The sequence below is a fragment of the Mixophyes fleayi genome, chromosome 6 (assembly GCF_038048845.1).
Source record: "Mixophyes fleayi isolate aMixFle1 chromosome 6, aMixFle1.hap1, whole genome shotgun sequence".
In the NCBI taxonomy this organism is placed as follows: domain Eukaryota; kingdom Metazoa; phylum Chordata; class Amphibia; order Anura; family Limnodynastidae; genus Mixophyes; species Mixophyes fleayi.
The window spans coordinates 224,588,422-224,612,674 of NC_134407.1; the positions used below are offsets into that span (position 1 = coordinate 224,588,422).

At 37.4% G+C, this 24,253-nt stretch overlaps 1 protein-coding gene, 1 long non-coding RNA gene and 1 pseudogene across 3 annotated transcripts in view; 1 reads left to right on the forward strand and 2 right to left on the reverse strand.

Annotated features, from left to right (window-relative positions):
• Positions 1–24,253, reverse strand: part of LOC142160090 (uncharacterized) — a 344,815-nt pseudogene that overhangs the window by 241,041 nt on the left and 79,521 nt on the right.
• On the reverse strand, positions 2,395–7,684 carry LOC142160137 (uncharacterized). The gene is made up of 2 exons (XR_012693061.1): positions 7,607–7,684; positions 2,395–3,840 (listed from the first exon to the last, which is right to left on the reverse strand). It is a non-coding gene; the product is annotated as an uncharacterized LOC142160137 (long non-coding RNA).
• LOC142160081 (uncharacterized) overlaps positions 7,895–24,253 on the forward strand; it is a 37,027-nt gene continuing 20,668 nt past the window's right edge. For both annotated transcript variants that reach the window (XM_075214997.1, XM_075214998.1), the window contains exon 1: positions 7,895–8,052. The gene's annotated coding sequence lies outside the window, so the exon portion shown is untranslated. The remainder of the gene's footprint in view (positions 8,053–24,253) is intronic.

Consider the following 24,253-nt stretch of genomic DNA (forward strand, 5'->3'; position numbering starts at 1 on the left):
TCATTAAGGAGAGCAAAGCAAAAAAGTAAAGGAGTAATTTTGCACCTTGGCAAAACCATGTTGCATTGGTGGGGAGGGGGGATAAATCTAAAATGTGGGGACAGATTTATAGTTGGGGTAAGGCATGTCCTAGATCAACTTTAACATTCAGTGTAAAAATAAAGCTATCAAGTATTTGTGTGAGATATGAAAAAGCAGCCAGGGTTTTCCTTACGTGCAAAATAATAAGCTAATTTGCACTTTTTGCATTGTAACATGGTTTTACCCAGGAGCAAATTTACTCTTTTTTTGCTTTGCTTGTCTTAATGAATCAGGCCCTAATAATGTAAACTGGAGACAATGCACCTAAACAAGTGAATTAAAACCACGGGCTATTAGAAATTGGTACAACAGCAAACATGATATGCTGTATATTTGTGAAAAAAACAAGCTAAAAGACAGTTCTAAGATATTAGAAAGTGATATAGAGATATCCTTAATCTAACATGTAATAATGTACCAAGTATGATGAGCTTGGCCTTCATTTCTTTAATTTATCACTCTTGTGATATAAAAAAATAAATATACACTATATAGACTTTTTTGGTAAAGCAATTTATTGTTGATTTATTAATTTTTATATTGAACAATTAATAGTGAATGGTAATATCTGAATCCTGAGAATGTAAAATAGCCATTTACCTCACAACAACCGTTATTATGTTGCAGTTACATGTAGATAATTGAACCATTTGAACGAATAAACATTTTATGTGATATATAGTTTGTGAAGGGATATCTGTATTAAGTGTTAAGTCCAAATTGTCCGATGCGATTAATGTGGTTTGTATCAGGTTGCAAGATTACAATCATGAAATACTAGCACAAAGAAAGATTGATACACTCACAAACTATGTATAAGAAAAAGATTTAATAATTAATATGACAATTAAAATACTTAGCTTCGATAGGTTGTTAGACACACATGTAATTCCCTGGATTCACAGCATGGAGACCCCACATTCAACAAGCAGACCTCAAGTTGAATCATGCATCCTAGAATACTTTGATAGAGGAGATCTGGCGCAGCCTTCCTGACTCACCAGCGAGAAGGTCTGGACTATGCCATGTTATATAATCATTTTCCTTACACTAAAGTGAATGCTGATGCAATATGGGCAGTTGATGACAGTATCATTCTGAGTAAAACAGCTAAATTTGCAAACTGAGCAATTATATCTATATATTGCTTAACAACAAACATTACAACAAATACTTAAGAATACACAAATACTCTCTGTCTGTTGTAAAACCAACATTACCTTAAGTTGGTAAATAACCATTGTCTGAGCTGGATTGAAGGACATAGGCCACTGTACTAGGTTTAGGGAAAACATGGCCATAAAAGACAAGTAAATAATGTGCTGAAACATCACAGACTTAGTATTTGTTCATAAAGAGACACATGATATCTATCAATATCATCCCGCATCCGACCCTTCCTCTCACAAGACGCCACCAAAATCATCATCCATGCACTCATCATCTCCCGCCTTGACTACTGCAACCTTCTCACTGGCCTCCCCCTCTCACATCTCGCCCCCCTCTGCTCTGTACTCAATGCGGCTGCTAGACTCATCTTTCTCTCACGCCGCTCCTCCTCTGCCTCCCCTCTCTGCCATGCCATACACTGGCTCCCCATCCCCTACAGAATCCTCTTCAAACTCCTTATCACCACTTACAAGGCTCTCTCCCTGTTTACTGCCCCCTATATCTCCAACCTTCTCACCAATCACACTCCTGCCCGCTCCCTGCGCTCGGCCAATGACTGTCGCCTCTCCTCCACTCTAATTACCACTTCCCACGCCAGAATCCAAGGCTTCGCCCGAGCTGCCCCCCTGCACTGGAATGACCTCCCTCGTTCCATCCGTCTCGCTCCCAATCTGTGCTCCTTCAAAGGAGCACTTAAAACTCACCTGTTCCTCAAAGCTTATCAACCGTCCACTTAACCCCTCATCTACTCTGCTCGCTATTCCCTCTCTCCTCTGGCCCCTTCTTCTCTCCCCTGGCATCACCAGCTCCCTCTCGTGTCTGGTTTATCCACCCTCCCTTAGGATGTAAGCTCTTATGAGCAGGGCCCCTCTTCCCTCCTGTCTCCATACCTATTCTTCTGCTCTGTCCTTACTCCTTATGGCTGTCCTGGAGTTACTGAAGCATTGGTACTTTGTGTTTATCATTCTGTACTGTTTAACCCTGTATGGTCTACTGTTTGTACTATGTACGGCGCTGTGGAAACCTTGTGGCGCCCAACAAATACATGATGATAATAATAATAATAATATCAATATCATAGTCTATCAATGATAGACTCCATCTTGTTTCATAATTAAAGGAAAACACCATACTGCTACATGGTTCCAAAGCACAAAAGAAATTTAATAGCAAAAATGTAGCAGAGCACAATGATAAATTAAAATACAACCGATACATACACTGTGCAGCCCTGGATCCAGGAACAGTCTGTCAGTCCTGATGTCTGTTGGCAACGAGCGAGACCATTCCTGAATCGGGGGCTGCTTATATGCTGTTAAGTTTAAAAAAAACACAGATGATGTCACAAAATTTGTAAATACTGCGAGCGTCGTTTAACTCTTTCTGTCTGGTCGATTGAGGGTGATAAGCTGAAAAAAAGTGGTTTTAAACATGTGTTTTAGGAACAAGTGACCAGTTTGAGGTGCTGATAGTTTTTTAAGGAGAGAAACGGTCTACAACCACACAGATCTTGGTATACGTGAAGAGGGAAGTCCATAAAGATCTCTTTCCATGGGCCAGACGGTAGTGGTTAGAAAAGGTCTGCAGGGCGCAAATGAAATGTTTTAGTTCGAGCACAGGTTGGACAAGCAAATATGCACTGACATGTATCCCTAGGCATTTGAGGGCCACCAATAATACCTAAATGTTAGATCTAGAGTTTTGATTCTTTCTGGATGTCTGACTATTCTGGAGTTATGTTATTGCTGCATAATCTTGTCTTAGAACAGAAGTAGAAACAAACAGATGGAAAAGTCTAGTAATGCAAAATGTTCCAAAACAATTCATACTTTGGGGTAAATGTATTAAACAGCGCTTTTTGCAACTTGTCGATATTCGCTGAGCTTGACAGCTAAATTTAAAACGGCAATGTGTTTAAAGGCAAATCTTGCTTTTAAACACATTGCCGTTTTAAATTTATCAGTCAAACTCGCCGAATATCGGCGAGTTGCAAAAAGCGCTGTTTAATACATTTACGCCTTGGTGTCTGTGTTCAGACAAAGTTTGTGAATAAACATGAATATCATCCAAATAAATCACATAAATCCCAAACATCCCAGAACACATCATTAACAAAACTTTGAAAGGATGCTGGGGTGTTGGCAAGGCCAAAGGACATCGCTAGATGTTCAGAATGTCCATATCTTGTTCTAAAGGTCATCTTCCATTCATCTCCATGGTGAATGTGGATCAAATTCTAAGTTCTTCTCAAGTCCAGTTTGGTGAAAATGCTGGCAGCCCACAACCTCTCTACTCAGGAATGAGAGGTAAAGATACCTATTGTGTATGGTGATGCCCTTTAAAGCTCAATAAGCCACACAAGGGTCAAGACATCCATCTTTCTTGCTGGTGAAGTCAATGTTGAGTAAAATTCTTTATTAGATTATCATTGCTGTATTCTTTAAGATGAATAAGTTCTGGTTCAGAAAAATAATATTTGTGTCCAAAGGGATAGAAGCCCCAGGTATCAGACTAATTGGGCGATCAAGGCCAATGAGATGGCAATGTCTCAGCTTGCTTCTTGTTAAACACGTCTTAGAATTTCTGGTACTGTTAAGGCATCGGAGGAGAAATTAGGAAAATAGAACACACTGTAATGTTACTTTTTCACCGAACGAAAACTGTGATGGTCACAAAACTATGAAGGTTCTTTTGTAACCCAATAGAGGGATTGTGGATTGCAAGACAAGGTATCCACAGCACTACCAGAAACTTTGGGGATTGAGCCACATCTAAAATAAGTAATCCATGATGTCCTTTATAACATTACCAACAAATATACAGTCACAGGCTCAGAAGCAGTAGGTGAAAGTCTATAGTTTCCGAGGGGACAGTTATGGCCTTAGACTAGGAAATTGGTGCCGATGAATCTGCTGTCAGAAAAATTCCCCATAGACCCAGAGTTAGTCTGGGATGGGTATTTGGTGGTTCTTATTGCACCAGGATAAGTTGCAATGGATGGGCTTCAATGGCTTATCCAGCAACGGGATGCAGCACCATACTTTTTTGGGTGGAGGGGTATTGCTCATCATCAAACACAGCACTCTGTCTTTTGACTGCTTGCTAATACTAATGTGATACTGACCCTCACGCAATATCCTTCACGGTCATGACTTGAATTTTAAAATCAAGAAATTCCATGTTGGTTTTTTTTTGGGGGGGGGGGTGCTACTCACAGTGAAAAGCAGCACCCTATCATTTCGCCACTTGCTAGTACAAATGTGATACAGCCCCTCACACAATATTCTTCAGATTCAAATCTCTTTTTCAGATCTGAATTTGGCGAGATAAACCGAGTCATGGTTCGGTTATACTTGGTGCCCCAAAATGCAGTTTTGTCGTACTTCTCAAAATCCAAATCACTAATTTCTAGCACAGGGTAGTATGAGATGGACATAAGACTGGAATGCTGGGCAGTGATTATGGGGCTATATATGCTGGGCATGAGGCTGTTATGCTGGCATGAGGCTATATGTGGTGGATATAAAGCTGTACATATTTAGCACAGGGTCATATGAGATTGACATGATACTGTAATGCTGGTCATTGACTACGGTGTGGGCATGAAGCTTTTATGATGGACAGGGCAATGTTTATGGAGAGCACAGATCAGCTCTTTACCACACCATGAACATTAAATTTCCCTCAATACCACACATGCAGAGTATTTATATTTTGCTGTGCAGTCTACGCCCAACCCATCCACCTTTACCCTACTCTGTATCCTATCCGTTACTTTTCAGTGCTATAAGACTCACTACCATGTATATCATTACCATATTACTCTCATCAGCTCTGCTGAAGTCCTCCTATAGTCAGTCCCTACAGCAAAACCCATTTTGCGACTGAGGACATACAGTAGACAAGGAGAGGAATGAATTTAATGAGAGTGTGACTGGATAGATTTCCCCTGTCTATGGGGAGTTGGGTTTACAGATTTATACTAGAGTTATGTTTCACGTCATTACTGACCACATCTACTGGTGTTACTCGGGTACCAGAGAGTATAGTCACTGCCACCACCAGGCTCCTTCACCAGCATCTGGAACCATTCGCTTCTCGGTGGTGTGTGTAGCTGCTGCAGCACCTCTTTACTCGTGACTGTGGCTAGTTCCTCTTTATCGTTTAATTTGGATCATTACTGCAGGGTAGCAGGCAGAGCATTGTCATCAAGAGATGTACAGCCTGCTCTCATAGATACGATAAAGGCCAGCTGGTAGCCAGGCTGGTCACTGTAGGAAGTGCCACTCAGTCAGAGAATAATCTGAAGACCAGCAATGCAGTTGTATTTTATCTGTATGCAATATCTTGTACAACCACTGCAGTGTGATTACGTTGAACATTGCTTAAAAGTGATATATCGCTGCTAGAGATTGTGTAGTAATAACCTCTGTTCCCATGTCGTGCAGTACTGAGGGCAGGTAATAGCCCAAAACAATATTTTCACACCCAGGCAAATATCTAATTGAAATACAGTATGACTTATCTGTTACAAGAATCGCTAAAAGAGCTATAACTGATTTAATAGGTTAATGTTTCACTTTTCATAGCGATGGTACACACATGGGTGCATAATACAACCATGAAATACATACTTTACAGCCTCTCTTGGCATATGATGGTCACTACGTTGACTTACAAGTCCGATTCCTCCTACTGCCAGTAGCTCTGGTTGTCACCTCGCTTTTGGCCAGGCACACACCAGAGGAGAGATCTGTAGAAGGGCTATCCCAGAAATAGGTAATGGGTATCCATGGTATAAGCACACGATCCAGACAGTCCCATGGAAGCCACAACCTCAAGTCCAACAAAGTCATTGTCTTCTCTGATTTTATGGAAAGACAGAGATAACATTCAGACCGAGGCTGTGGTTCCTGTTGAGGGACAATGAATGTGGCATCTGCAACAGGTTGACTTACTGCTGGTGTATGACTAAAGAACTATAGAACTATGATTGCTGTATTATTGGAACAATGCACCTAAAGACTATCGGGAATGGATGAAATTATATACATGTCTTTCCCTTTCCTACTTATATACAAATTGTTAGGGAGTGTGAGAAAAATACATCTGGATAAAGGGCAGCACCGAGGCTCAGTGGTTAGCACTTCTGCCTTATCTGTGTGGAGCTAATATGTTCTCCCTGTGTTTGCATGGGTTTCCTCCCACACTCCAAAAACATACTGGTACTTTATTTGGCTGCTGCCAACATTAACACTAGTGTGTGTGTATATGTTAGGGACTACAAACTGTAAGCTCCAATGAGACAGGGACTGTTGTGAATGAAAACTATTCTCTATACAGCGCTATATAAATAAATGGTGACGATGATGATAAAGTTAGCAGTCTCATTGCTTAGTCGTTTAAAGCTCCGAGGCTCCCATGGTTTGGGCTGCTGAGGGAACCAACCCTTACCCTGCAAGGGTGACTTGCGACTCAACTCCTGTTGCGACCTTGCCCCCCTGTTGAGAGTTCCTCATGTCTGCAAGTAAGAGACCTGTTCAATAGTCACCATCCTTGTTCTAAAAAGAGGCTTAATTCTGGCTAATAAGTCTGGTAGGAGCCCTCCTTCCAGTATCAAGTCATTACTGTGTTTTTACTGATTTATGAAGCTTTGACTGCACCGACCCTTCTGGTTCCAGTAACTGACTGATAAGGCACAAGGTACCACGTACTACTATAATAAACATTGGTGCCTGGCACTCTGTAACAAGGGAGCTTCTTATCCATATGCTGACATTACTGGGGGTACAGCTCTTAAAAAGTGACATTTAAATAGTATACATAACTGCGTTGCACCTGAAGGTGAAATTTGAGAACATGTCCCGGGGAAAGTGTCACTGGGATTCCTCCAGATGACAGGAGACCCCTAAAAGACTTAGGAATGTAATAATACACTGTACCCCACTCTGGCCACATGGATAATAAATAAAGTGCATTGTTTGCTTAAATCTTGTCTTTGTTTTCCTGTTCTTTAAATAAAGTCTCAGTGAAAAGTGGATTCTGGAAGCTCAAGTGAAAGGCAAAATGGATTTGTGACGTTAGATGATGGTTAAAACAGGTTCTTATAATATTCTTATCAGTGTACTGTAGACATGATGAACTTATGTCCCTTGAAGAGGATAAATGTTGGAAAGAGTAAAACATACGCTGCTCCTGTTATATGACTATGTGCAGTATGTATAGAGAATAACACATTTACCCTGTTGATGTCATTTTTGCAAACAAAATGAGCTCTAGCCATAAAAAGGTTTTAACAAGGAACTGATCACACTGACCCCAGATACCACACAAGCAATGTATGAATGTAACTCACTTCCTGTGTCCTGAGACCCCTCTCTGGGGTTAGTGTCTGAGCAGCAGCTGATACCTGACTGATAACATGGAGACATCCTCTCCTGTGCACCATGTGACCACAGCAGTCACATGACCCAGGGATGTCAGAGGCTCTGATCCACTCTGTATCATGTGACCACAGCAGTCACATGACCCAGGGATGTCAGAGGCTCTATTCCACTCTGTATCATGTGACCACAGCAGTCACATGACCCAGGGATGTCAGACGCTATTCTCTACTATGTATCATGTGACCACAGCAGTCACATGACCCAGGGATGTCAGACGCTATTCTCTACTATGTATCATGTGACCACAGCAGTCACATGACCCAGTGATGTCAGAGGGTCCAGCTGTCACCATGTAGTGGCTGCTGCTGATGTATCCAGGGAGCAGTTCCGGTTCCAGCCATTGTTACTGGGAGAGGTGATATATTATTATCTTATTATCTGTGTTACTGTTACTGGTAGTATTATTTTATTATAGTACAGAGAGGATTATTATTAGTATATTAGGATGGAGAGAGAGGATTATTATTAGTATATGAGGATGGAGAGAGAGGATTATTATTAGTATGTGAGGATGGAGAGAGAGGATTATTATTAGTATATGAGGATGGAGAGAGAGGATTATTATTAGTATATGAGGATGGAGAGAGGATTATTAGTATATGAGGATGGAGAGAGAGGATTATTATTAGTATATGAGGATGGAGAGAGAGGATTATTATTAGTATATGAGGTTGGAGAGAGGATTATTATTAGTATATGAGGATGGAGAGAGAGGAGTATTATTAGTATATGAGGATGGAGAGAGAGGATTATTATTAGTATGTGAGGATGGAGAGAGAGGATTATTATTAGTATATGAGGATGGAGAGAGAGGATTATTATTAGTATATGAGGATGGAGAGAGAGGATTATTATTAGTATATGAGGATGGAGAGAGAGGATTATTATTAGTATGTGAGGATGGAGAGAGAGGATTATTATTAGTATATGAGGATGGAGAGAGAGGATTATTATTAGTATATGAGGATGGAGAGAGGATTATTAGTATATGAGGATGGAGAGAGAGGATTATTATTAGTATATGAGGATGGAGAGAGGATTATTAGTATATGAGGATGGAGAGAGAGGATTATTATTAGTATATGAGGATGGAGAGAGAGGATTATTATTAGTATATGAGGTTGGAGAGAGGATTATTATTAGTATATGAGGATGGAGAGAGAGGATTATTATTAGTATATGAGGATGGAGAGAGAGGAGTATTATTAGTATGTGAGGATGGAGAGAGAGGATTATTATTAGTATATGAGGATGAAGAGAGAGGATTGTTATTAGTATGTGAGGATGGAGAGAGAGGATTATTATTAGTATATGAGGATGGAGAGAGAGGATTATTATTAGTATATGAGGATGGAGAGAGGATTATTAGTAGTATATGAGGATGGAGAGAGGATTATTAGTATATGAGGATGGAGAGAGAGGATTATTATTAGTATATGAGGATGGAGAGAGAGGAGTATTATTAGTATGTGAGGATGGAGAGAGAGGATTATTATTAGTATATGAGGATGGAGAGAGAGGATTATTATTAGTATATGAGGATGGAGAGAGAGGATTATTATTAGTATATGAGGATGGAGAGAGAGGATTGTTATTAGTATGTGAGGATGGAGAGAGAGGATTGTTATTAGTATGTGAGGATGGAGAGAGAGGATTATTATTAGTATATGAGGATGGAGAGAGGATTATTAGTATATGAGGATGGAGAGAGAGGATTATTATTAGTATATGAGGATGGAGAGAGAGGAGTATTATTAGTATGTGAGGATGGAGAGAGAGGATTGTTATTAGTACGTAAGGATGAAGAGAGAGGATTATTATTAGTATATGAGGATGGAGAGAGAGGATTATTATTAGTATGTGAGGATGGAGAGAGAGGATTATTATTAGTATATCAGGATGGAGAGAGAGGATTATTATTAGTATATGAGGATAGAGAGAGAGGATTATTATTAGTATATGAGGATGGAGAGAGAGGATTGTTATTAGTATATGAGGATGGAGAGAGAGGATTATTATTAGTATATGAGGATAGAGAGAGAGGATTATTATTAGTATGTGAGGATGGAGAGAGAGGATTATTAGTATATGAGGATGAAGAGAGAGGATTATTATTAGTATATGAGGATGGAGAGAGAGGATTATTATTAGTATATGAGGATGGAGAGAGGATTATTATTAGTATATGAGAATGCAGAGAGGATTATTAGTATGTGAGGATGGAGAGAGAGGATTATTATTAGTATGTGAGGATGGAGAGAGAGGATTATTATTAGTATATGAGGATGGAGAGAGAGGATTATTATTAGTATGTGAGGATGGAGAGAGAGGATTATTATTAGTATATGAGGATGGAGAGAGAGGATTATTATTAGTATATGAGGATGGAGAGAGGATTATTATTAGTATATGAGGATAGAGAGAGAGGATTATTATTAGTATATGAGGATGGAGAGAGAGGAGTATTATTAGTATGTGAGGATGAAGAGAGAGGATTATTATTAGTATATGAGGATGGAGAGAGAGGATTATTATTAGTATATGAGGATGGAGAGAGGATTATTATTAGTATATGAGAATGGAGAGAGGATTATTAGTATGTGAGGATGGAGAGAGAGGAGTATTATTAGTATGTGAGGATGGAGAGAGAGGATTATTATTAGTATATGAGGATGGAGAGAGAGGATTATTAGTATGTGAGGATGGAGAGAGAGGATTATTAGTATGTGAGGATGGAGAGAGGATTATTATTAGTATGTGAGGATGGAGAGAGAGGATTATTATTAGTATATGAGGATGGAGAGAGAGGATTATTATTAGTATGTGAGGATGGAGAGAGAGGATTATTATTAGTATATGAGGATGGAGAGAGAGGATTATTATTAGTATATGAGGATGGAGAGAGGATTATTATTAGTATATGAGGATGGAGAGAGGATTATTAGTATGTGAGGATGGAGAGAGAGCAGTATTATTAGTATGTGAGGATGGAGAGAGAGGATTATTATTAGTATGTGAGGATGGAGAGAGAGGATTATTATTAGTATGTGAGGATGGAGAGAGAGGATTATTATTAGTATGTGAGGATGGAGAGAGAGGATTATTATTAGTATGTGAGGATGGAGAGAGAGGATTATTAGTATATGAGGATGGAGAGAGAGGATTATTATTAGTATATGAGGATGGAGAGAGGATTATTAGTATGTGAGGATGGAGAGAGAGCAGTATTATTAGTATGTGAGGATGGAGAGAGAGGATTATTATTAGTATGTGAGGATGGAGAGAGAGGATTATTATTAGTATGTGAGGATGGAGAGAGAGGAGTATTATTAGTATATGAGGATGGAGAGAGAGGATTATTATTAGTATATGAGGATGGAGAGAGGATTATTAGTATGTGAGGATGGAGAGAGAGCAGTATTATTAGTATGTGAGGATGGAGAGAGAGGATTATTATTAGTATGTGAGGATGGAGAGAGAGGATTATTATTAGTATGTGAGGATGGAGAGAGAGGATTATTAGTATATGAGGATGGAGAGAGAGGATTATTATTAGTATATGAGGATGGAGAGAGGATTATTAGTATGTGAGGATGGAGAGAGAGCAGTATTATTAGTATGTGAGGATGGAGAGAGAGGATTATTATTAGTATGTGAGGATGGAGAGAGAGGATTATTATTAGTATGTGAGGATGGAGAGAGAGGAGTATTATTAGTATATGAGGATGGAGAGAGAGGATTATTATTAGTATATGAGGATGGAGAGAGAGGATTATTATTAGTATATGAGGATGGAGAGAGAGGATTGTTATTAGTATGTGAGGATGGAGAGAGAGGATTATTATTAGTATATGAGGATGGAGAGAGAGGATTATTATTAGTATATGAGGATGGAGAGAGGATTATTAGTATATGAGGATGGAGAGAGAGGATTATTATTAGTATATGAGGATGGAGAGAGAGGAGTATTATTAGTATGTGAGGATGGAGAGAGAGGATTGTTATTAGTACGTGAGGATGAAGAGAGAGGATTATTATTAGTATATGAGGATGGAGAGAGAGGATTATTATTAGTATGTGAGGATGGAGAGAGAGGATTATTATTAGTATATCAGGATGGAGAGAGAGGATTATTATTAGTATATGAGGATAGAGAGAGAGGATTATTATTAGTATATGAGGATGGAGAGAGAGGATTGTTATTAGTATATGAGGATGGAGAGAGAGGATTATTATTAGTATATGAGGATAGAGAGAGAGGATTATTATTAGTATGTGAGGATGGAGAGAGAGGATTATTAGTATATGAGGATGAAGAGAGAGGATTATTATTAGTATATGAGGATGGAGAGAGAGGATTATTATTAGTATATGAGGATGGAGAGAGGATTATTATTAGTATATTAGAATGGAGAGAGGATTATTAGTATGTGAGGATGGAGAGAGAGGAGTATTATTAGTATGTGAGGATGGAGAGAGAGGATTATTATTAGTATATGAGGATGGAGAGAGAGGATTATTAGTATGTGAGGATGGAGAGAGAGGATTATTAGTATGTGAGGATGGAGAGAGGATTATTATTAGTATGTGAGGATGGAGAGAGAGGATTATTATTAGTATATGAGGATGGAGAGAGAGGATTATTATTAGTATGTGAGGATGGAGAGAGAGGATTATTATTAGTATATGAGGATGGAGAGAGAGGATTATTATTAGTATATGAGGATGGAGAGAGGATTATTATTAGTATATGAGGATAGAGAGAGAGGATTATTATTAGTATATGAGGATGGAGAGAGAGGAGTATTATTAGTATGTGAGGATGAAGAGAGAGGATTATTATTAGTATATGAGGATGGAGAGAGAGGATTATTATTAGTATATGAGGATGGAGAGAGGATTATTATTAGTATATGAGAATGGAGAGAGGATTATTAGTATGTGAGGATGGAGAGAGAGGAGTATTATTAGTATGTGAGGATGGAGAGAGAGGATTATTATTAGTATATGAGGATGGAGAGAGAGGATTATTAGTATGTGAGGATGGAGAGAGAGGATTATTAGTATGTGAGGATGGAGAGAGGATTATTATTAGTATGTGAGGATGGAGAGAGAGGATTATTATTAGTATATGAGGATGGAGAGAGAGGATTATTATTAGTATGTGAGGATGGAGAGAGAGGATTATTATTAGTATATGAGGATGGAGAGAGAGGATTATTATTAGTATATGAGGATGGAGAGAGGATTATTATTAGTATATGAGGATGGAGAGAGGATTATTAGTATGTGAGGATGGAGAGAGAGCAGTATTATTAGTATGTGAGGATGGAGAGAGAGGATTATTATTAGTATGTGAGGATGGAGAGAGAGGATTATTATTAGTATGTGAGGATGGAGAGAGAGGATTATTATTAGTATGTGAGGATGGAGAGAGAGGATTATTATTAGTATGTGAGGATGGAGAGAGAGGATTATTAGTATATGAGGATGGAGAGAGAGGATTATTATTAGTATATGAGGATGGAGAGAGGATTATTATTAGTATATGAGGATGGAGAGAGAGGATTATTATTAGTATGTGAGGATGGAGAGAGGATTATTATTAGTATATGAGGATGGAGAGAGAGGATTATTATTAGTATGTGAGGATGGAGAGAGAGGATTATTATTAGTATATGAGGATGGAGAGAGAGGATTATTATTAGTATATGAGGATGGAGAGAGGATTATTATTAGTATATGAGGATGGAGAGAGGATTATTAGTATATGAGGATGGAGAGAGGATTATTAGTATGTGAGGATGGAGAGAGAGGAGTATTATTAGTATGTGAGGATGGAGAGAGAGGATTATTATTAGTATGTGAGGATGGAGAGAGAGGATTATTATTAGTATGTGAGGATGGAGAGAGAGGATTATTATTAGTATGTGAGGATGGAGAGAGAGGATTATTATTAGTATGTGAGGATGGAGAGAGAGGATTATTAGTATATGAGGATGGAGAGAGAGGATTATTATTAGTATATGAGGATGGAGAGAAGATTATTATTAGTATATGAGGATGGAGAGAGAGGATTATTATTAGTATGTGAGGATGGAGAGAGAGGATTATTAGTATATAGTGATGGAGAGAGAGGATTATTATTAGTATGTGAGGATGGAGAGAGAGGATTATTATTAGTATGTGAGGATGGAGAGAGAGGATTATTAGTATATGAGGATGGAGAGAGAGGATTATTATTAGTATGTGAGGATGGAGAGAGAGGATTATTATTAGTATGTGAGGATGGAGAGAGGATTATTATTAGTATATGAGGTTGGAGAGAGGATTATTATTAGTATATGAGGTTGGAGAGAGGATTATTATTAGTATATGAGGATGGAGAGAGAGGAGTATTATTAGTATATGAGGATGGAGAGAGAGGATTATTATTAGTATATGAGGATGGAGAGAGAGGATTATTATTAGTATATGAGGATGGAGAGAGAGGATTATTATTAGTATGTGAGGATGGAGAGAGAGGATTATTATTAGTATGTGAGGATGGAGAGAGAGGATTATTATTAGTATGTGAGGATGGAGAGAGAGGATTATTATTAGTATGTGAGGATGGAGAGAGAGGATTATTATTAGTATGTGAGGATGGAGAGAGAGGATTATTATTAGTATGTGAGGATGGAGAGAGAGGATTATTATTAGTATGTGAGGATGGAGAGAGAGGATTATTATTAGTATATGAGGATGGAGAGAGAGGATTATTATTAGTATGTGAGGATGGAGAGAGATTTATTATTAGTATATGAGGATGGAGAGAGAGTATTATTATTAGTATATGAGGATGGAGAGAGAGTATTATTATTAGTATGTGAGGTTGGAGAGAAGATTATTATTAGTATGGGAGGATGGAGAGAGAGTATTATTATTAGTATATGAGGATGGAGAGAGGATTATTAGTATGTGAGGATGGAGAGAGAGGAGTATTATTAGTATGTGAGGATGGAGAGAGAGGATTATTATTAGTATGTGAGGATGGAGAGAGAGGATTATTATTAGTATGTGAGGATGGAGAGAGAGGATTATTATTAGTATGTGAGGATGGAGAGAGAGGATTATTATTAGTATGTGAGGATGGAGAGAGAGGATTATTAGTATATGAGGATGGAGAGAGAGGATTATTATTAGTATATGAGGATGGAGAGAGGATTATTATTAGTATATGAGGATGGAGAGAGAGGATTATTATTAGTATGTGAGGATGGAGAGAGGATTATTATTAGTATATGAGGATGGAGAGAGAGGATTATTATTAGTATGTGAGGATGGAGAGAGAGGATTATTATTAGTATATGAGGATGGAGAGAGAGGATTATTATTAGTATATGAGGATGGAGAGAGGAGTATTATTAGTATATGAGGATGGAGAGAGGATTATTAGTATGTGAGGATGGAGAGAGAGGAGTATTATTAGTATGTGAGGATGGAGAGAGAGGATTATTATTAGTATGTGAGGATGGAGAGAGAGGATTATTATTAGTATGTGAGGATGGAGAGAGAGGATTATTATTAGTATGTGAGGATGGAGAGAGAGGATTATTATTAGTATGTGAGGATGGAGAGAGAGGATTATTAGTATATGAGGATGGAGAGAGAGGATTATTATTAGTATATGAGGATGGAGAGAAGATTATTATTAGTATATGAGGATGGAGAGAGAGGATTATTATTAGTATGTGAGGATGGAGAGAGAGGATTATTAGTATATGAGGATGGAGAGAGAGGATTATTATTAGTATGTGAGGATGGAGAGAGAGGATTATTATTAGTATGTGAGGATGGAGAGAGAGGATTATTAGTATGTGAGGATGGAGAGAGAGGATTATTAGTATATGAGGATGGAGAGAGAGGATTATTATTAGTATGTGAGGATGGAGAGAGAGGATTATTATTAGTATATGAGGATGGAGAGAGGATTATTATTAGTATATGAGGTTGGAGAGAGGATTATTATTAGTATATGAGGTTGGAGAGAGGATTATTATTAGTATATGAGGATGGAGAGAGAGGAGTATTATTAGTATATGAGGATGGAGAGAGAGGATTATTATTAGTATATGAGGATGGAGAGAGAGGATTATTATTAGTATATGAGGATGGAGAGAGAGGATTATTATTAGTATGTGAGGATGGAGAGAGAGGATTATTATTAGTATGTGAGGATGGAGAGAGAGGATTATTATTAGTATGTGAGGATGGAGAGAGAGGATTATTATTAGTATGTGAGGATGGAGAGAGAGGATTATTATTAGTATGTGAGGATGGAGAGAGAGGATTATTATTAGTATGTGAGGATGGAGAGAGAGGATTATTATTAGTATATGAGGATGGAGAGAGAGGATTATTATTAGTATGTGAGGATGGAGAGAGATTTATTATTAGTATATGAGGATGGAGAGAGAGGATTATTATTAGTATATGAGGATGGAGAGAGAGTATTATTATTAGTATGTGAGGATGGAGAGAAGATTATTATTAGTATGGGAGGATGGAGAGAGAGTATTATTATTAGTATGTGAGGATGGAGAGAGAGGATTATTATTAGTATGTGAGGATGGAGAGAGAGGATTATTATTAGTATATGAGGATGGAGAGAGAGGATTATTATTAGTATGTGAGGATGGAGAGAGAGGATTATTATTAGTATATGAGGATGGAGAGAGAGGATTATTAGTATGTGAGGATGGAGAGAGAGGATTATTATTAGTATATGAGGATGGAGAGAGAGGATTATTATTAGTATATGAGGATGGAGAGAGAGGATTATTATTAGTATGTGAGGATGGAGAGAGAGGATTATTATTAGTATATGAGGATGGAGAGAGAGGATTATTAGTATGTGAGGATGGAGAGAGGATTATTATTAGTATATGAGGATGGAGAGAGAGGATTATTATTAGTATGTGAGGATGGAGAGAGAGGATTATTATTAGTATGTGAGGATGGAGAGAGAGGATTATTATTAGTATATGAGGATGGAGAGAAGATTATTATTAGTATGGGAGGATGGAGAGAGAGTATTATTATTAGTATATGAGGATGGAGAGAGGATTATTATTAGTATATGAGGATGGAGAGAAAGGATTATTATTAGTATATGAGGATGGAGAGAGAGGATTATTATTAGTATGTGAGGATGGAGAGAGAGGATTATTATTAGTATGTGAGGATGGAGAGAGAGGATTATTATTAGTATATGAGGATGGAGAGAGAGGATTATTATTAGTGTGTGAGGATGGAGAGAGGATTATTATTAGTATATGAGGATGGAGAGAGAGGATTATTATTAGTATGTGAGGATGGAGAGAGAGGATTATTAGTATGTGAGGATGGAGAGAGAGGATTATTATTAGTGTGTGAGGATGGAGAGAGGATTATTATTAGTATATGAGGATGGAGAGAGAGGATTATTATTAGTATGTGAGGATGGAGAGAGAGGATTATTAGTATGTGAGGATGGAGAGAGAGGATTATTAGTATGTGAGGATGGAGAGAGAATTATTATTAGTACCTGAGGATGGAGAGAGAGGATTATTATTAGTATGTGAGGATGGAGAGAGAGGATTATTAGTATGTGAGGATGAAGAGAGAGGATTATTATTAGTATATGAGGATGGAGAGAGAGGATTATTATTAGTATGTGAGGATGGAGAGAGAGGATTATTAGTATGTGAGGATGGAGAGAGGATTATTATTAGTATATGAGGATGGAGAGAGAGGATTATTATTAGTATATGAGGATGGAGAGAGAGGATTATTATTAGTATGTGAGGATGGAGAGAGAGGATTATTAGTATGTGAGGATGAAGAGAGAGGATTATTATTAGTATATGAGGATGGAGAGAGAGGATTATTATTAGTATGTGAGGATGGAGAGAGAGGATTATTATTAGTACGTGAGGATGGAGAGAGAGGATTATTATTAGTACGTGAGGATGGAGAGAGGATTATTATTAGTAAATGAGGATGGAGAGAGAGGATTATTATTAGTACGTGAGGATGGAGAGAGAGGATTATTATTAGTATGTGAGGATGGAGAGAGAGGATTATTTAGTATGTGAGGATGGAGAGAGGATTATTATTAGTATATGAGGATGGAGAGAGAGGATTATTATTAGTATATGAGGATGGAGAGAGAGGATTATTATTAGTATATGAGGATGGAGAGAGAGGATTATTAGTATGTGAGGATGGAGAGAGAATTATTATTAGTACCTGAGGATGGAGAGAGAGGATTATTATTAGTATGTGAGGATGGAGAGAGGATTATTATTAGTATATGAGGATGGAGAGAGAGGATTATTATTAGTATGTGAGGATGGAGAGAGAGGATTATTAGTATGTGAGGATGAAGAGAGAGGATTATTATTAGTATATGAGGATGGAGAGAGAGGATTATTATTAGTATGTGAGGATGGAGAGAGAGGATTATTATTAGTACGTGAGGAAGGAGAGAGAGGATTATTATTAGTACGTGAGGATGGAGAGAGAGGATTATTATTAGTATGTGAGGATGGAGAGAGAGGATTATTAGTATGTGAGGATGGAGAGAGGATTATTATTAGTATATAAGGATGGAGAGAGAGGATTATTATTAGTATATGAGGATGGAGAGAGAGGATTATTAGTATGTGAGGATGGAGAGAGGATTATTAGTATGTGAGGATGGAGAGAGGATTATTATTAGTATGTGAGGATGGAGAGAGAGGATTATTATTAGTATGTGAGGATGGAGAGAGAGGATTATTAGTATGTGAGGATGGAGAGAGAGGATTATTATTAGTACGTGAGGATGGAGAGAGAGGATTATTAGTATGTGAGGATGGAGAGAGAGGATTATTAGTATGTGAGGATGGAGAGAGAATTATTATTAGTATGTGAGGATGGAGAGAAAGGATTATTATTAGTATGTGAGGATGGAGAGAGAGGATTATTATTAGTATATGAGGATGGAGAGAGAGGATTATTATTAGTATGTGAGGATGGAGAGAGAGGATTATTATTAGTATATGAGGATGGAGAGAGAGGATTATTATTAGTATATGAGGATGGAGAGAGAGGATTATTAGTATGTGAGGATGGAGAGAGAGGATTATTATTAGTATATGAGGATGGAGAGAGAGGATTATTATTAGTATGTGAGGATGGAGAGAGAGGATTATTATTAGTATATGAGGATGGAGAGAGAGGATTATTATTAGTATATGAGGATGGAGAGAGAGGATTATTAGTATGTGAGGATGGAGAGAGAGGATTATTATTAGTATATGAGGATGGAGAGAGAGGATTATTAGTATGTGAGGATGGAGAGAGAGGATTGTTATTAGTATGTGAGGATGGAAAGAGAGGATTATTATTAGTATATGAGGATGGAGAGAGGATTATTTAGTATATGAGGATGGAGAGAGAGGATTATTATTAGTATATGAGGATGGAGAGAGAGGATTATTATTAGTATATGAGATGGAGAGAGAGGATTATTATTAGTATGTGAGGATGGAGAGAGAGGATTATTATTAGTATGTGAGGATGGAGAGAGAGGATTATTATTAGTATATGAGGATGGAGAGAGAGGATTATTATTAGTATGTGAGATGGAGAGAGAGGATTATTATTAGTATGTGAGGATGGAGAGAGAGGAGTATTATTAGTATATGAGGATGAGAGAGAGGAGTATTATTAGTATATGAGGATGGAGAGAGAGGATTATTATTAGTATATGAGGATGGAGAGAGAGGATTATTATTAGTATGTGAGGATGGAGAGAGAGGATTATTATTAGTATATGAGGATGGAGAGAGAGGATTATTATTAGTATATGAGGATGGAGAGAGAGGATTATTATTAGTATGTGAGGATGGAGAGAGAGGATTATTATTAGTATATGAGGATGGAGAGAGAGGATTATTATTAGTATGTGAGGATGGAGAGAGGATTATTATTAGTATGTGAGGATGGAGAGAGAGGATTATTAGTATGTGAGGATGGAGAGAGAGGATATTATTAGTATATGAGGATGGAGAGAGAGGATTATTATTAGTATGTGAGGATGGAGAGAGGATTATTATTAGTATATGAGGATGGAGAGAGGATTATTATTAGTATATGAGGATGGAGAGAGAGGATTATTATTAGTAAATGAGGATGGAGAGAGGATTATTATTAGTATATGAGGATGGAGAGAGAGGGTTTTTATTAGTATATGAGGATGGAGAGAGAGGATTATTATTAGTATATGAGGATGGAGAGAGAGGATTATTAGTATGTGAGGATGAGAGAGGATTATTATTAGTATGTGAGGATGGAGAGAGAGGATTATTAGTATGTGAGGATGGATTGAGAGGATTATTATTAGTACGTGAGGATGGAGAGAGAGGATTATTATTAGTATGTGAGGATGGAGAGAGAGGATTATTATTAGTATGGGAAGATGGAGAGAGAGGATTATTATTAGTATGTGAGGATGGAGAGAGAGGATTATTATTAGTATATGAGGATGGAGAGAGAGGATTATTATTAGTATGTGAGGATGGAGAGAGAGGATTATTATTAGTATGTGAGGATGGAGAGAGGATTATTATTAGTATATGAGGATGGAGAGAGAGGATTATTATTAGTATGTGAGGATGGAGAGAGAGGATTATTATTAGTATGTGAGGATGGAGAGAGAGGATTATTAGTATGTGAGGATGGAGAGAGGATTATTATTAGTATATGAGGATGGATAGAGAGGATTATTATTAGTACGTGAGGATGGAGAGAGAGGATTATTATTAGTATGTGAGGATGGAGAGAGAGGATTATTAGTATGTGAGGATGGAGAGAGAGATTATTAGTATATGAGGATGGAGAGAGAGGATTATTATTAGTATGGGAGGATGGAGAGAGAGGATTAATATTAGTATGGGAGGATGGAGAGAGAGGATTATTATTAGTATGTGAGGATGGAGAGAGGATTATTATTAGTATATGAGGATGGAGAGAGAGGATTATTATTAGTATGTGAGGATGGAGAGAGAGGATTATTATTAGTATGTGAGGATGGAGAGAGAGGATTATTATTAGTACGTGAGGATGGAGAGAGAGGATTATTATTAGTATGTGAGGATGGAGAGAGAGGATTATTATTAGTATGTGAGGATGGAGAGAGAGGATTATTATTAGTATGTGAGGATGGAGAGAGAGGATTATTAGTATGTGAGGATGGAGAGAGAGGATTATTAGTATATGATAATGGAGAGAGAGGATTATTAGTATGTGAGGATGGAGAGAGAGGATTATTATTAGTACGTGAGGATGGAGAGAGAGGATTATTATTAGTATGTGAGGATGGAGAGAGAGGATTATTAGTATGTGAGGATGGAGAGAGAGGATTATTAGTATATGAGGATGGAGAGAGAGGATTATTAGTAAATGAGGATGGAGAGAGAGGATTATTATTAGTACGTGAGGATGGAGAGAGAGGATTATTATTAGTATGTGAGGATGGAGAGAGAGGATTATTAGTATGTGAGGATGGAGAGAGGATTATTATTAGTATATGAGGATGGAGAGAGAGGATTATTATTAGTATATGAGGATGGAGAGAGAGGATTATTATTAGTATATGAGGATGGAGAGAGAGGATTATTAGTATGTGAGGATGGAGAGAGAATTATTATTAGTACCTGAGGATGGAGAGAGAGGATTATTATTAGTATGTGAGGATGGAGAGAGGATTATTATTAGTATATGAGGATGGAGAGAGAGGATTATTATTAGTATGTGAGGATGGAGAGAGAGGATTATTAGTATGTGAGGATGAAGAGAGAGGATTATTATTAGTATATGAGGATGGAGAGAGAGGATTATTATTAGTATGTGAGGATGGAGAGAGAGGATTATTATTAGTACGTGAGGACGGAGAGAGAGGATTATTATTAGTACGTGAGGATGGAGAGAGAGGATTATTATTAGTATGTGAGGATGGAGAGAGAGGATTATTAGTATATGAGGATGGAGAGAGGATTATTATTAGTATATGAGGATGGAGAGAGAGGATTATTATTAGTATGTGAGGATGGAGAGAGGATTATTATTAGTATGTGAGGATGGAGAGAGAGGATTATTATTAGTATGTGAGGATGGAGAGAGGATTATTATTAGTATATAAGGATGGAGAGAGAGGATTATTATTAGTATATGAGGATGGAGAGAGAGGATTATTAGTATGTGAGGATGGAGAGAGAGGATTATTAGTATGTGAGGATGGAGAGAGGATTATTATTAGTATGTGAGGATGGAGAGAGAGGATTATTATTAGTATGTGAGGATGGAGAGAGAGGATTATTAGTATGTGAGGATGGAGAGAGAGGATTATTATTAGTACGTGAGGATGGAGAGAGAGGATTATTAGTATGTGAGGATGGAGAGAGAGGATTATTAGTATGTGAGGATGGAGAGAGAATTATTATTAGTATGTGAGGATGGAGAGAAAGGATTATTATTAGTATGTGAGGATGGAGAGAGAGGATTATTATTAGTATATGAGGATGGAGAGAGAGGATTATTATTAGTATGTGAGGATGGAGAGAGGATTATTATTAGTATGTGAGGATGGAGAGAAAGGATTATTATTAGTATGTGAGGATGGAGAGAAAGGATTATTATTAGTATGTGAGGATGGAGAGAGAGGATTATTATTAGTATATGAGGATGGAGAGAGAGGATTATTATTAGTATATGAGGATGGAGAGAGAGGATTATTAGTATGTGAGGATGGAGAGAGAGGATTATTATTAGTATATGAGGATGGAGAGAGAGGATTATTAGTATGTGAGGATGGAGAGAGAGGATTATTATTAGTATGTGAGGATGGAAAGAGAGGATTATTATTAGTATATGAGGATGGAGAGAGAGGATTATTAGTATGTGAGGATGGAGAGAGAGGATTATTATTAGTATATGAGGATGGAGAGAGAGGATTATTATTAGTATGTGAGGATGGAGAGAGGATTATTATTAGTATATGAGGATGGAGAGAGGATTATTATTAGTATATGAGGATGGAGAGAGAGGATTATTATTAGTAAATGAGGATGGAGAGAGGATTATTATTAGTATATGAGGATGGAGAGAGAGGGTTTTTATTAGTATATGAGGATGGAGAGAGAGGATTATTATTAGTATATGAGGATGGAGAGAGAGGATTATTAGTATGTGAGGATGGAGAGAGGATTATTATTAGTATGTGAGGATGGAGAGAGAGGATTATTAGTATGTGAGGATGGATTGAGAGGATTATTATTAGTACGTGAGGATGGAGAGAGAGGATTATTATTAGTATGTGAGGATGGAGAGAGAGGATTATTATTAGTATGGGAAGATGGAGAGAGAGGATTATTATTAGTATGTGAGGATGGAGAGAGGATTATTATTAGTATATGAGGATGGAGAGAGAGGATTATTATTAGTATGTGAGGATGGAGAGAGAGGATTATTATTAGTATGTGAGGATGGAGAGAGGATTATTATTAGTATATGAGGATGGGGAGAGAGGATTATTATTAGTATGTGAGGATGGAGAGAGAGGATTATTATTAGTATGTGAGGATGGAGAGAGAGGATTATTAGTATGTGAGGATGGAGAGAGGATTATTATTAGTATATGAGGATGGATAGAGAGGATTATTATTAGTACGTGAGGATGGAGAGAGAGGATTATTATTAGTATGTGAGGATGGAGAGAGAGGATTATTAGTATGTGAGGATGGAGAGAGAGGATTATTAGTATATGAGGATGGAGAGAGAGGATTATTAGTATATGAGGATGGAGAGAGAGGATTATTATTAGTATGGGAGGATGGAGAGAGAGGATTAATATTAGTATGGGAGGATGGAGAGAGAGGATTATTATTAGTATGTGAGGATGGAGAGAGGATTATTATTAGTATGTGAGGATGGAGAGAGAGGATTATTATTAGTATGTGAGGATGGAGAGAGAGGATTATTATTAGTATGTGAGGATGGAGAGAGAGGATTATTATTAGTACGTGAGGATGGAGAGAGAGGATTATTATTAGTATGTGAGGATGGAGAGAGAGGATTATTATTAGTATGTGAGGATGGAGAGAGAGGATTATTATTAGTATGTGAGGATGGAGAGAGAGGATTATTAGTATGTGAGGATGGAGAGAGAGGATTATTAGTATATGAGGATGGAGAGAGAGGATTATTAGTATGTGAGGATGGAGAGAGAGGATTATTATTAGTACGTGAGGATGGAGAGAGAGGATTATTATTAGTATGTGAGGATGGAGAGAGAGAATTATTAGTATGTGAGGATGGAGAGAGAGGATTATTAGTATATGAGGATGGAGAGAGAGGATTATTATTATTAGTATATGAGGATGGAGAGAGGATTATTAGTATATGAGGATGGAGAGAGAGGATTATTAGTATGTGAGGATGGAGAGAGAGGATTATTATTAGTATGTGAGGATGGAGAGAGAGGATTATTA